Here is a 13,259-nt window from a genome sequence, read left to right on the forward strand (position 1 = left end):
GATGAATCTTAATATGTTGAAAACGATTATTTTGTTATGATTTGGTACAAGTGTAATCAGAAGCTAGGAGCTCGCTCATAATCAGATTACTGTGTACTGAATATCTGAAAGAATGTTCATGAAATGGAACATTGGCTTGAAATATCACGAAATGTTTCTACTGTGCATCAGTTTCCCCACTACCTTAGAAAAAATTATGAGTAATGAAATTGGTCTATAGTTTGTGGCCAGATACTAGTTAACAACCTGACAAGAGATAAATCCAGACAGTGCTTGATAATTCTAGTGATGAAGACCTGTTAGATGAATTAATTGTTGAGGAAAGTTCAGAAGAAGATTGGGAATCATGCAGATAAAATCAAATAGAAGAGCCAGCAGCATCTACTCAGAATGAAGAGACACTTTTAAAATTACACAAAGAGTTAAAACCAATCAGCAAACAGATTGGTGTGTTTAGGATTGTACTGTCGCAGAATAAAAATTACTTGGTGTTACTAAAAGCCTTAACGATGATGGAGTAGTTGTAAATATCATGATGCCCTCTCTCAATAACTGTAAATGATCTCTAACTAAAGATCTACTTTCTCATAAATGGGAGGATATATTTGGAGGTGGAAACCCCCCAAAAATCATTAAGCAAAAGAGGCATTTCCTCAGTTCCATTTTTGGCTGATAGTGGTGAATATGTGCAAAATATTTTCCTGGTCTAGTCGCTGACACTTTGAAAAACCAACATACCAACTTATGGATCATTGGCCTTTTCTTTATTGACAAAACACTGTAAATTCAGTATTGTTTTTTCTTATATGTTAAATAAAAAAACCTGCACAATCCTGATTTTTTCTGTTTTTGCTTGATTTCCAAAACAATACATGAATGTTGGTTTACTACGGTGTTATATGCCAACACTATAAACATTGCAAGGCAAGTGGATAACATTGCCTTAAAAGATTATTCTGTATCAAAAAAATGTTTGTATTAAGTGGTGCAAAGGAGCCAGTCCCTTTTGGCTACTTTCCTCCAATTTTTAAAATATTTTAAATTTAAAAAATATCTTTTTGATGTCTTTCTATGTTGCTAGGTGGTTTTTACATTGTTTCTGAATAGACTAACCTCATTTTCAAAACCTATTTTACAAAACAGCTAGGCTTTACATGGTTTTGCTAAAAACACTGTCCAAAAATTGTGCTTAGTCACCCCACATTATGGTACTCTCTAACTCCCATGAGTGGCAGTGTCACACCTTAAATAACTGCTATCAACCCAGCCAATTTCCCTTCCTTCTTGATATGAAGGCCACAACTCATAAAATCGTATCTGGCAGTGGCATCAGCATAAACTAAACCTATTTTTGACCCATTACTGAGAAAATACATTTACTGTTTCCCTCACTGTATGTAATTTATAGATGTCTATACAGAAATTAATGTACTGTTCTATTGGGCTTGCAGCTTTACTGTATGGTTAAATGATGATGGCGTCCTCTTGGGTAAAATATTCGGGAGGTAAAATAGTCCACCAGTCGGATCTCCGGGTGGGGACTACTCAGGAGGACGTCATTATCAGGAGAAAGAAAACTAGCGTTCTACGGATTGGAGCGTGGAATGTCAGATCCCTCAATCGGACAGGTAGGTTAGAAAATTTAAAAAGGGAAATGGATAGGTTGAAGTCAGATATAGTGGGAATTAGTGAAGTTCGGTGGCAGGAGGAACAAGACATTTGGTTAGGTGAATACAGGGTTATAAATACAAAATCAAATAGGGGTAATGCATGAGTAGGTTTAATAATGAATAAAAAAATAAGAGTGCGGGTAAGCTACTACCAACAGCATAGTGAATGCATTATTGTGGCCAAGATAGACACGAAGCCCATGCTTACTGCAGTAGTACAAGTTTATATGCCAACTAGCTCTGCAGATGATGAAGAAATTGATGAAATATACGATGAGATAAAAGAAATTATTCAGGTAGTGAAGGGAGGCGAAAATTTAATAGTCATGGGTGACTGGAATTCGGGAGTAGGAAAAGGGAGAGAAGGAAACATAGTGGGTGAATATGGATTGGGGGAGACAATTGAAAGAGGAAGCAATCTGGTAGAATTTTGCACAGAGCATAACTTAATCCTGGCTAACACTTGGTTCAAGAATCATAAAAGAAGGTTGTATACATGGAAGAATCCTGGAGATACTAGAAGGTATCAGATAGATTATATAATGGTAAGACAGAGATTTAGGAACCAGGTTTTAAATTGTGAGACATTTCCAGGGGCAGATGTGGACTCTGACCACAATCTATTGGTTATGAACTGTAGATTAAAACTGAAGAGACTGCAAAAAGGTGGGAATTTAAGGAGATGGGACCTGGATAATCTGACTAAACCAGAGGTTGTACAGAGTTTCAGGGACAGCATAAGGGAACAATTGACAGGAATGGGGGAAAGAAATAGAGTAGAAGAAGAATGGGTAGCTCTGAGGGATGAAGTAGTGAAGGCAGCAGAGGATCAAGTAGGTAAAAAGACGAGGGCTAGTAGAAATCCTTGGGTAACAGAAGAAATATTGAATTTAATTGATGAAAGGAGAAAATATAAAAACGCAGTAAATGAAGCAGGCAAAAAGGAATACAAACATCTCAAAAATGAGATCGACAGGAAGTGCAAAATGGCTAAGCAGGCATGGCTAGAGGACAAATGTAAGGATGTAGAGGCTTATCTCACTAGGGGTAAGATAGATACTGCCTACAGGAAAATTAAAGAGAACTTTGGAGAAAAGAGAGCCACTTGTATGAATATCAAGAGCTCAGACGGAAGTCCAGTTCTAAGCAAAGAAGAGAAAGCAGAAAGGTGGAATGAGTATATAGAGGGTCTATACAAGGGCGATGTACTTGAGGACAATATTATGGAAATGGAAGAGGAAGTAGATGAAGATGAAATGGGAGAAACGATACTGCGTGAAGAGTTTGACAGAGCACTGAAAGACCTGAGTCGAAACAAGGCCCCGGGGGTAGACAACATTCCATTGGAACTACTGACGGCCTTGGGAGAGCCAGTCCTGACAAAACTCTATCATCTGGTGATAGATTTATGAGATAGATTTATGAGACAGGCGAAATACCCTCAGACTTCAAGAAGAAAATAATAATTCCAATCCCTAAGAAAGCAGGTGTTGACAGATGTGAAAATTACCGAACTATCAGTTTAATAAGTCACAGCTGCAAAATACTAACACGAATTCTTTACAGACAAATGGAAAAACTGGTAGAAGTTGACCTCGGGGAAGATCAGTTTGGATTCCGCAGAAATGTTGGAACACATGAGGCAATACTGACCCTACGACTTATCTTAGAAAATAGATTAAGGAAAGGCAAACCTACATTTCTAGCATTTGTGGACTTAGAGAAAGCTTTTGACAATGTTGACTGGAATACTGTCTTTCAAATTCTAAAGGTGGCAGGGGTTAAACACAGGGAGCGAAAGGCTATTTACAATTTGTACAGAAACCAGATGGCAGTTATAAGAGTCGAGGGGCATGAAAGGGAAGCAGCGGTTGCAAATGGAGTGAGACAGATTTGTAGCCTGTTCCCGACGTTATTCTATCTGTATATTGAGCAAGCAGTAAAGGAAACAAAAGAAAAATTCGGAGTAGGTATTAAAGTCCATGGAGAAGAAATAAAAACGTTGAGGTTCGCCGATGACATTGTAATTCTGTCAGAGACAGCAAAGGACTTGGAAGACCAGTTGAACGGAATGGACAGTGTCTTGAAAGGAGGATATAAGATGAACATCAACAAAAGCAAAACGAGGATAATGGAATGTAGTCGAATTAAGTCGGGTGATGCTGAGGGAATTAGATTAGGAAATGAGACACTTAAAGTAGTAAAGGAGTTTTGCTATTTGGGGAGCAAAATAACTGATGATGGTCGAAGTAGAGAGGATATAAAATGTAGAAAGCGTTTCTGAAGAAGAGAAATTTGTTAACATCGAGTATAGATTTAAGTGTCAGGAAGTCGTTTCTGAAAGTATTTGTATGGAGTGTAGCCATGTATGGAAGTGAAACATGGACGATAAATAGTTCAGACATGAAGAGAATAGAAGCTTTCGAAATGTGGTGCTACAGAAGAATGCTGAAGGTTAGATGGGTAGATCACATAACTAATGAGGAGGTATTGAATAGAATTGGGGAGAAGAGAAGTTTGTGGCACAACTTGACAAGAAGAAGGGACCAGTTGGTAGGACATGTTCTGAGGCATCAAGGGATCACAAATTTAGCATTGGAGGGCAGCGTGGAGGGTAAAAATCGTAGAGGGAGACCAAGAGATGAATACACTGAGCAGATTCAGAGGGATTTAGGTTGCAGTAAGTACTGGGAGATGAAGAAGCTTGCACAGGATAGAGTAGCATGGAGAGCTGCATCAAATCAGTCTCAGGACTGAAGACAACAACAACAGCAACTATTGAGCAATATCATTCACAAATGTAATGTTATATGCAAGAATGGTTATCATATTTATAGAAGGCAGGGTCATCTACCTAATATTTCCTATTTGCACAGCATCTAGTTCCAAGTAGCATAAAAGGCGTAGGAAAGACTTTATTATATGGAAATAAATTAAAATATTCATAAGATTCTTCCAAATCTTTTAAAATGTGGTGTGTGTAACATCATTGTAAAATTCGAGGCAGTGACAAAGAGATCGCCGACAAAACTGTTACTAACCTCCTTGTTACTGCTACTGCTTCTATGTCTTCTACCATTGGGTACAAGTACTACTTTATGGCTTCTACCAAGGATGCTGTATTTAGCTACCATCAAAGACTTGTGTCTAAAACCTGATTTGCAGCTATGGCTCTACGGAGCCAATCTCTCATGGAGAGAGCCGAAGCTGTACAATGTAGCAGACAGAAAATATGCACTGTTCAGTGGATGGTTGCCTGATATCTAGTGGCGTATGTGGTCTGCTGTGTATCTGTCAAGTGTGTAGCTGTCGCTGTCATTGATATTTCTGAGATGTGGTGAAAGTGCAAAGATTTTCTCCTTCTTGAAATTGGACAGTACTATGAGAAATATGATGAATTAAGATAAAAGATACACATATATTTCTTACTAACCCTCAGTTAAATCTTAAAATAAAACCAAAACCTGTCTGTAAAACTGTGAGATTAATAAATAAACAAACAATGGAGACATACAGGCAGAAGACTAGTGGCCTAGTCTGAAATATATAATACAGCAGATATTAACTTCAAATAAAATGTGTTTATTAAATGAGCTACATGTCTTTCTGAAGCGTTTTCTAAGAAAAGTGTTAGACAAAACCAGCGTAACTCTATATTTAAGCCACTGATTACCCAGAGCATCAAAATTTTATGTAAAATGAAAAGGGAGTTGTATACATAAAAATCCAAAAGAGTGTACTTAAAAGAGGAAACTGAGAAATCTAAAACCAAATGAAAACCATATGGAAATGTATGAAAAATGAGACAGGGAACAGTTCAGCTGTCGAAAAAATGACTAGTATGAGGAATGGGTGCAATTAAATGCAGATCCTGAACTTGTGGCTAATATTTTCTACAATCATTTCTTAACAGTTACAAATTCAGTGGGGTGTTTGGGTTCTGTAAATAAATCTACAGAATTCTTATATAACACTTCAACTAACTAAATAGATGAGATGCATGTTCAGAAAAAAATGTGAAGTAAGTACGAAAAGTAAGTCTGTCTTTAAAAAGCAAAAATTCTGCTGGGGTTTATAACATTTTCAGTAAATTATTGAAATATTGTTGTAGAGAAATAAGTAAAGTCCTGTGGCCTTTTTTTATGTCACTTGAGCAAGGAATACTCTCTGACTTACATGATCAATATATAAAAAGGGTGAAAAGGCAAATGCTACAAACTATAGATTAGTTTCATTACTCTCAGTTTTTTCTAAGGTAGTGAAGAACTTGATGCACAGTGGAATGGTTGAACATCATACTAAATACAACTGCCACGAGAATAGCCAGTTTGACTGTATGAACAGAAAATGCAGTATATCCATCTGTTGAAAATGTCTTGCAATCCATAAATGACAACATGAAGACAGCTGGCACATTTTGTGACCTGTCAAAAGCTTTGGACACCATATTCTCCTGAATAAAGTTAAAACCTTAGGAATGATGGGGACATTGACTGTGTGGTATAAATCAGCAGGTAATCATGGAAGGAATGCATGGTGGAAATGTACCTTCAGACTAGCGCTCCATTGCCACTGCAGTGCTCAAAGCTCAGTATTAGGCTCACTGCATTTTCTAATTTTACAAATGATTTACGACTGTGCACAGAACACGGAAAGATCAACATGTTTACTGATGACACCTCTACATCAGTTAATAACCCTTCACGAAATATAATAAGTGAGATAGTAAATAAGGCATTTGCAGATGTGGTAAACTGGTTTGAAATTAATGGTCTTTCAGTCAATCTGAAAAACAAAAATTATGTTCTTTTTCCTCTAAAACACTAATGATGCAGACGAAACAAATCTAAAAATTGGTGATCAGGAGATTTTAGAGATTGAGTCCTCCTAGTTTTTGGGTCTGCATAGAGACAGCAAACTGAAGTGGCACTGCCAAGTTCTATGCAAAATATTAAGCACAGCAACATTTGCCTTAAGAATAATATTTGACAGCTTGGAGATGAGCACAGTAAAACAGCATACTTTGGCTATTTTTATCCGTTTATGACTTATGATATAACATTGTGGGGAAATAAAATGCTAGCATAGAAAGTGTTCTATGCACAGAACCAAGTTCTAAGAATTGTGTGTGGAGTCTCTACTGGTTTAAAGGTCTTCAGATCTTTCCAGTAGTTCCTCAATATCTTTTACCCTTACATGCTTTGTTATTACAAGTAGCAGATTACTCGAAACCAATAATTCAAATCATAATGATACCCAGAGGAAACTTGATATTCACTATGACGTAAAAAAAGATAGTGTGGTGCAGAAGGAGGTTCTGTACGATGGCACCAAGACTTTTAATGCCCTCCCATTACCAATTAAAAGTCTCGTTGGGAACAAGCGTACATGTAAAGAAAAACCAAGGCAATTACTATTATGTGGATCTTCTTCAGCTTCTTTTGTTTCATGCGACTTTGGGGTACATTAAACCAAATAATTTTTAATGTTCTGTGCCTTTCTATTAGCCCAGTATTGTTTTATTCTTTCTTGTCTTCTTTTACTTTCTTCTTCAGATATTTGTATCATTCATTTGATTTTCATTTTACTTGGGACTGTGCTTTCTTGTTGTTAGTTACTTTTTTGCAGTTTTATCTGTGAGCATATTTCCTTTGATTTGGAGTTCTCATAAGTCCTTCTTCGTTTCCTTAAACCAATCTGACTGTTTTTTTTTTGTTGCAGAAGTAATCAGAATTTATATTTGTTAATCTATTTGGGTTCAGTCTGAGAATGAGTCCATAAAAATTAATTCTTCTTTTCCTCATTGTGTCTAAGAATTTTTCGATGGTTTGGTAGATGGTTTTGTACCTGACATGGATTATTTTCTTTGTTATTAAATTTGGGGCGAAGGATTTTTCTTAATATCTTTCTTTCTTTCATCTCCAGCCTTTAAACTGCACCATGATTGGGGTGGCTGTGTTTAGGCTACATGCACTGCTTCTGGTTTGATTAGTATATTGTAATGTCTTTTTTTTTGCATTCCGTGAGAGGGACTTCTTGTTATACATGATCCAGCCACATTAATGTGGTCACAATCTGTGTTCGACCTCAATGTGTAATAAAAACTCACCGTCATCAGGTGACAGCGCCAGCAGTACATGGTATGTGAAGCATGTAGGGGAATGCAGAAAACAGGACAGTTGTTGTCATAATGCAGGAACAGAGCGATTTATCAGATGTCCAAAAGGGTATAATCAGTGGCTTTCAGGCCAAGGGTGTAAACCCTTCCAGAATGCATAAGTTTGTAAACTGTTCACATGCCACCATGGTTAAAGTATATCATGCAGGGCAAAATGGGGCAAAACCGATGCAGAGTCAACTGTAGTTTATCAAGAGGTATAGATGTCAGGGGTGAACGACGGCTCTGGAGAATTTTAGGGACAAATAGAGATACAACTGTTAAACAGTTGACCACACAGATGAACCAAGGGGCTACCAACAATGTCTCCTCAACGACCATACAGCAAATAATGCTGTGCATGGGCCTCTGCAGCAGGCCCTTAGTCATGCACCCATGCTTCCAGCTGTTCATCAGTGACAAAGGCTGGAATTTGCACGCCATTAACGCAGCTAGACACTCACTGAGTGGTGACAGATGACCTTTTCAGATGAATCACGCTTTATGCTCCACTTGACAGGAAGCAGAGACCCTGCAACAATCTTTGGAAGGATCCAGGCCGGAGGAGGGAGCATTATAGTCTGGAGAATGTTTTTGTGGCATTCTCTCAGTGATCTCATCATCTGGAAAGGCCCAACGGATCAACGCAAGTATGCACGTATTCTTGGGGACCACGTCCACCCTTACACACAGTTCGTTTTTCCTCGACACGATGGCATCTACCAGAAGGACAATGCAATGTATCACACAGATTACAGTGTATGTGCATATTCAAAGAGAACCAGCATGAGATTAGCAGATGCCCCAAGCAACTGAAATACCTTGATTTAAATCTAACTGAGAATTAGTCTGGCCACCTCGAGGGAGCTGTTTGTGCTGTAGATCCTCAACCAAGAAACTTAGTGCAGCTGGCCACAGCACTGGAATCCACATGGGGCCACATCCAGATCATCACAGACTCTCTTCCTGCAGGTCTTGCAGTTGTCTGTGCTGTGAAAAGTGGTTGTCCAGTATTTTGACAGGTGGTTGTTACGTTAATGTGAGTGGACAGTGTTTAACTTTATGTCTTCCAGATTCCTTTGTCTTTCTCTTGAGAGTATTCCAGCTGATCCATTCTTCAAGATATTTGAGTTCTTTGACGACTTCTAGTTTTTGTTCTCTCACTTTAAAATTTAATGGGAGGTTTTTGTGTTCGTCATTATCTTGGTCATTTAGAAGGAGATTTTCAGTTCTATTTTGTCTGCTTGTTTTTGTAGTTCGAATGTCTCTTCTTTGGCTTCTTCCTAGGTCTCTGCTAGTAGGGCCATATCATCTGCAAAGGCTGGACAATTGTGATACCTTTGTTTTTTGTTCCTCATGGGATTCCACTTCGGATTCTGGTATTCATTCTGAGTAATTTTTCTAGGGCGCAGTTAAATATCAGTGGGGAGAGTCCATGTTCGTGCCCTACAACAGTTTTTATCTCAAAAGGGTCGGAGAGTTCCCCCACGAGTTTGACTTTGGAGTATGTGTTGGTAAGAGTTTCTGTGACTAGGTAGAGGTGCGGAATTCCTCTCTAGCTGAAAACGTTTGTAGCATTATGGGCAAGGACCTCAAACCATCTCGGGCTTTCGATGATCTAAGACACCAAATGGACAGAATTTAGCACAATATCCCTCAGGAGGACATCCAACAATTCTTTCAGTCGATGCCAACTCGAATAACTTCTTGCATAAGTGCCAGAGATTTTTTCCTTGAATAAATGATGCAAATTTTATGAAATTTTAGTAATTTGTTTTTCTGCATATCTATATCATATCCACCGAGTTCCGTCCAATTAAGATAATTTCTTGCTGGTTCGTGGTTTTCTTTTGGCTTAGAGTGCATTTTTGTTTATTATCAAACCATTTCCAACGTGAAGTGTGTTTTTCAAAATTGTTTTGTCTACCTTTCCTTTGTAAATTCTGAAGCCTCCTGAATCAAAACCGTTTTCATCAATGAATCTATTTCTTGTAGGGCCATTATGAGAATTTTGTATTTCTTGAGAGTGTCTTTAAGATGTATTAATTTTCCAGGTTTTGAAGAGAATTTACTTTGGAAGTAGCTGTGTAACTTTGTTTTTCATACTTCATCTCACATAAAGTTCCAAGTCACTCTGACTTGTCTCTGAGTAATGCTGCAAACTCCCCTGCACTTTGGTGCAGTTGATTGTCCAGCTGGGGTAATGTGTTTGATGTATAATATTATGTATAGGGTTGCTGTTATTGTTAGAGCCACTGGTTTACGACAACAGTTGTTAGACCTTGAGGTTTTTCTCAGATGACCCAAACCTGGGGAATAGACACTGACCGAAGGCCACCAGATTTGGGGTCAGCCACCTTTGGATTTTGATTTCCATGTTGTTCCATTGATGGTATTTTATTTCCCACCTACCCTGCATATCTACAGTGCCTTCCCCTATCCACCACCTGAGAATGTATCTGGTAGGGGAACAGAAACCCCCTGGGTTCATAGATCTTATTATAGTACAGATTAATTTCGTGGCCACAATGCATATCATTCTAATACAACTGTAATTGAAACAGGTGATTTAACAATAATGATGAACAAAGACTGTGATATATATCATCTCATATGAAACATATGTTTGTTTGTATGTTTATTTTAAAAATATGTCATAACTTGAAACGACTGGTACGAGGAGTTAGCAACTGCAAAGTAGAGGACTTTGATGTCTGTTATGTTTTTAGATTGCCTGTAATTTTAAGAAGTGAACTGTGTGGGAATATATGTGTTTGTTGCCATAAAAAATACTATGTTTCTTATATTGCATAACTGCTGTCAATAGCTTTAAAGTAGTGTATATATTATCTCTTTAGTATGCATAACACTAATTTTTGTTACGTGTGTGGTGGATTAATCATGCTTTCTTTATGTGCAGCATAACTTAAATTCAAATATGTGTATTTCTGTATATTCCTAAGTGAAGTAAGGTATTGTAGCATATATTTCAAACTATCATAAGTTCAATGTACTTATGTACTAAACAATAATTTCTAAAAACTGACTTGTTATGTATTCTGTGATCTGTTCACATATGGATCTATGGAACATGAAATAAATAAATAAACAAAAATAATATATGTTCAGAGTACAGAGCAAGTTGTGATTATAACAAAAATCTGAGGAAACACGTATCACAGGCATGTATGGGAAAGTTAAGGAATATCACTCCACAATTAAAGAGGCAAATGTCTTGTAAATATTTGTGTAGTTCATATGGTAACCCGTTCAACCCGGTGTGCAGTTTAATATACAATGGAAGAAGTGGACATGCATCAATGAATAGTTGTATGAAAATGAAATGTCCATTGTGTGGTGTTCCAGTCCTTTCGAAAATATGCTATTGGCCTATGATCACTTGTCAGTGAAATAGTCTATGTCCATCATATCAGAAGAGACTGAATTTGCATATTTTTAGGAATTCAGTGACTGTAAACAGCAAGCAGAGAGAAACACAGTCTCACTTTCTGTCAAAAAGTATGCATTGTATTGTACTGACGACAATGTCACATAGTATTTCTTTCTATGTCATCATTCAAGACGAAACGTATCTATAAGTAAGGGTAAATGCTACATGAAAACCAAAAGGACTCACAAAAATAGGAGGAAGACAAGGTTTTTCTTCCAGCATTGAAGTAACTGAAGCTGAAGATAACAGGTGCAAAGTAGAACAAGTGTTTCTTCATGTGGAACATCAAAATTAGTTGCTTAAGTTTGACAAGTGTAGAAAGAAACATGTTAGCTGTTGACATTGCAAAAAGCAAACGGAATTCTATTCTATGTGATACTCAACCAAATAAGAGACAGTTTATCTGATTCCATGCTAAAACGATTCTGCCTGGTAACACATAAAATAAAAAGTGTACAACACTGAGCAGTATAACAATCAACATTTTGATGTCACAGGTCATAAAGACAATGGCACCAGTGTAGAAATATTTGTAAACAAAGTCAATGCTATCAATAAATATTCAGTGTTGTTCTGCAAGCCACAAGATACAAGTAGCCCATGTCATCCTCTCCTGAAAAAACAGCATTTTGTCATTATTGTGAATAGTGCTCAGTGAGAAATTTTGAAGAAGCATGGCAGTGATTGGATCTGCATTGATGGAACTAGTGGTTATGGTTTTAATTTAATTACACTTTTTGCACTTGTCGATATGAAACAAGGTTTTCCTTGTGCTTTCTTTATTTCAGACAGGTCTAACCAAGAGTTGCTATCACTATTTTTTTTAGTGGAACAAAGACTCAAGGAGAAAAAATATGTGCTCAGGTGTCTTGTATCACATTTATGTGAGCCATTTTATAATGCTTAGCTTCCACAAATGGAAGAACCAGTGGGAAGTTCGGAGTTTGATACATGAAGGAGAAGTTCTAACTTTTGAGCATGTATTTCCTTTATCACTGGAGTGACTGATTTCAGGTTTTGGTACAGCTGTGTTTGGGTTGTATTGCCAAGAATATTAGTGAAAATACAGCAAGTTGTGTGCATACGTTCACAGAACCAGCAACACACACTAGTACACATATTGAAAGAATCCACAGAACACCTATACATATATTTTCATGACAAAAATTTGACACGTCTCTGCAGATATATTCACACATTAATGTCAATTCACACTGGCTGTCACATCACGACACAGCACGTCACATCAAAATGTTCCACAATTCATTTCAAATGCTAGGATTCACACAGAACATCAGTGAACTGTTCCATCACATAAAGGTTTCTCGGGAAGAACGTTTTCACGGTGGCGTCGTTTGCTAAAATCGGAAGTTAACCTATTTTCGCCACATTCACTCATGTTGTTGTAGTAGATTTAGTGCTTTTGTATCTTCGCAATCTTAATCTTTTTTATTTTTTTAAGTTGCTTTGGCCTGCTAAGGACCACATGAAATAACTTATGTATTCCTTCTTTTCTCCTTTCTTTCTGCCCAGTAATTTCTCGTTCTTTTCCTTTGTTTTACTCTTCTTTCTTCTCTCCATATTGTATCTCACTTTTTTTGTTTTCTCCTGGAAACCCTTGAAACATTTTACTTTTGCTTTGAACCTTTCTCTTTCTCCTATTTCTTCCTCCAATATTTACATTTCCCTCGAGTCTGCTTTAACTTCTTTCACTTCATTGATGTTTTGGGGTTTCTGTCAAGGAAATTAAAAATTCTTTTTGTCACTTCTTTTTCATCTAACACTTATAGGCATCCATAGAATGCAGCTCTTCTCGTCCTCATAGTGTCCGATGTTCACTCAATTTTTTCATGAACTTCTTTATTTCTTCTTAATTTCCATTTCCTGTACTCATATTTTGAGCCCAAGACTTTCCTGATTATTTTTCCTTTCCTTATTTTCTATTTCACCTCATTGTTTGGCTATATTTAAAGAAATGCGT

This window comes from Schistocerca cancellata, chromosome 4, assembly GCF_023864275.1.
Source record: "Schistocerca cancellata isolate TAMUIC-IGC-003103 chromosome 4, iqSchCanc2.1, whole genome shotgun sequence".
Lineage (NCBI taxonomy): Eukaryota > Metazoa > Arthropoda > Insecta > Orthoptera > Acrididae > Schistocerca > Schistocerca cancellata.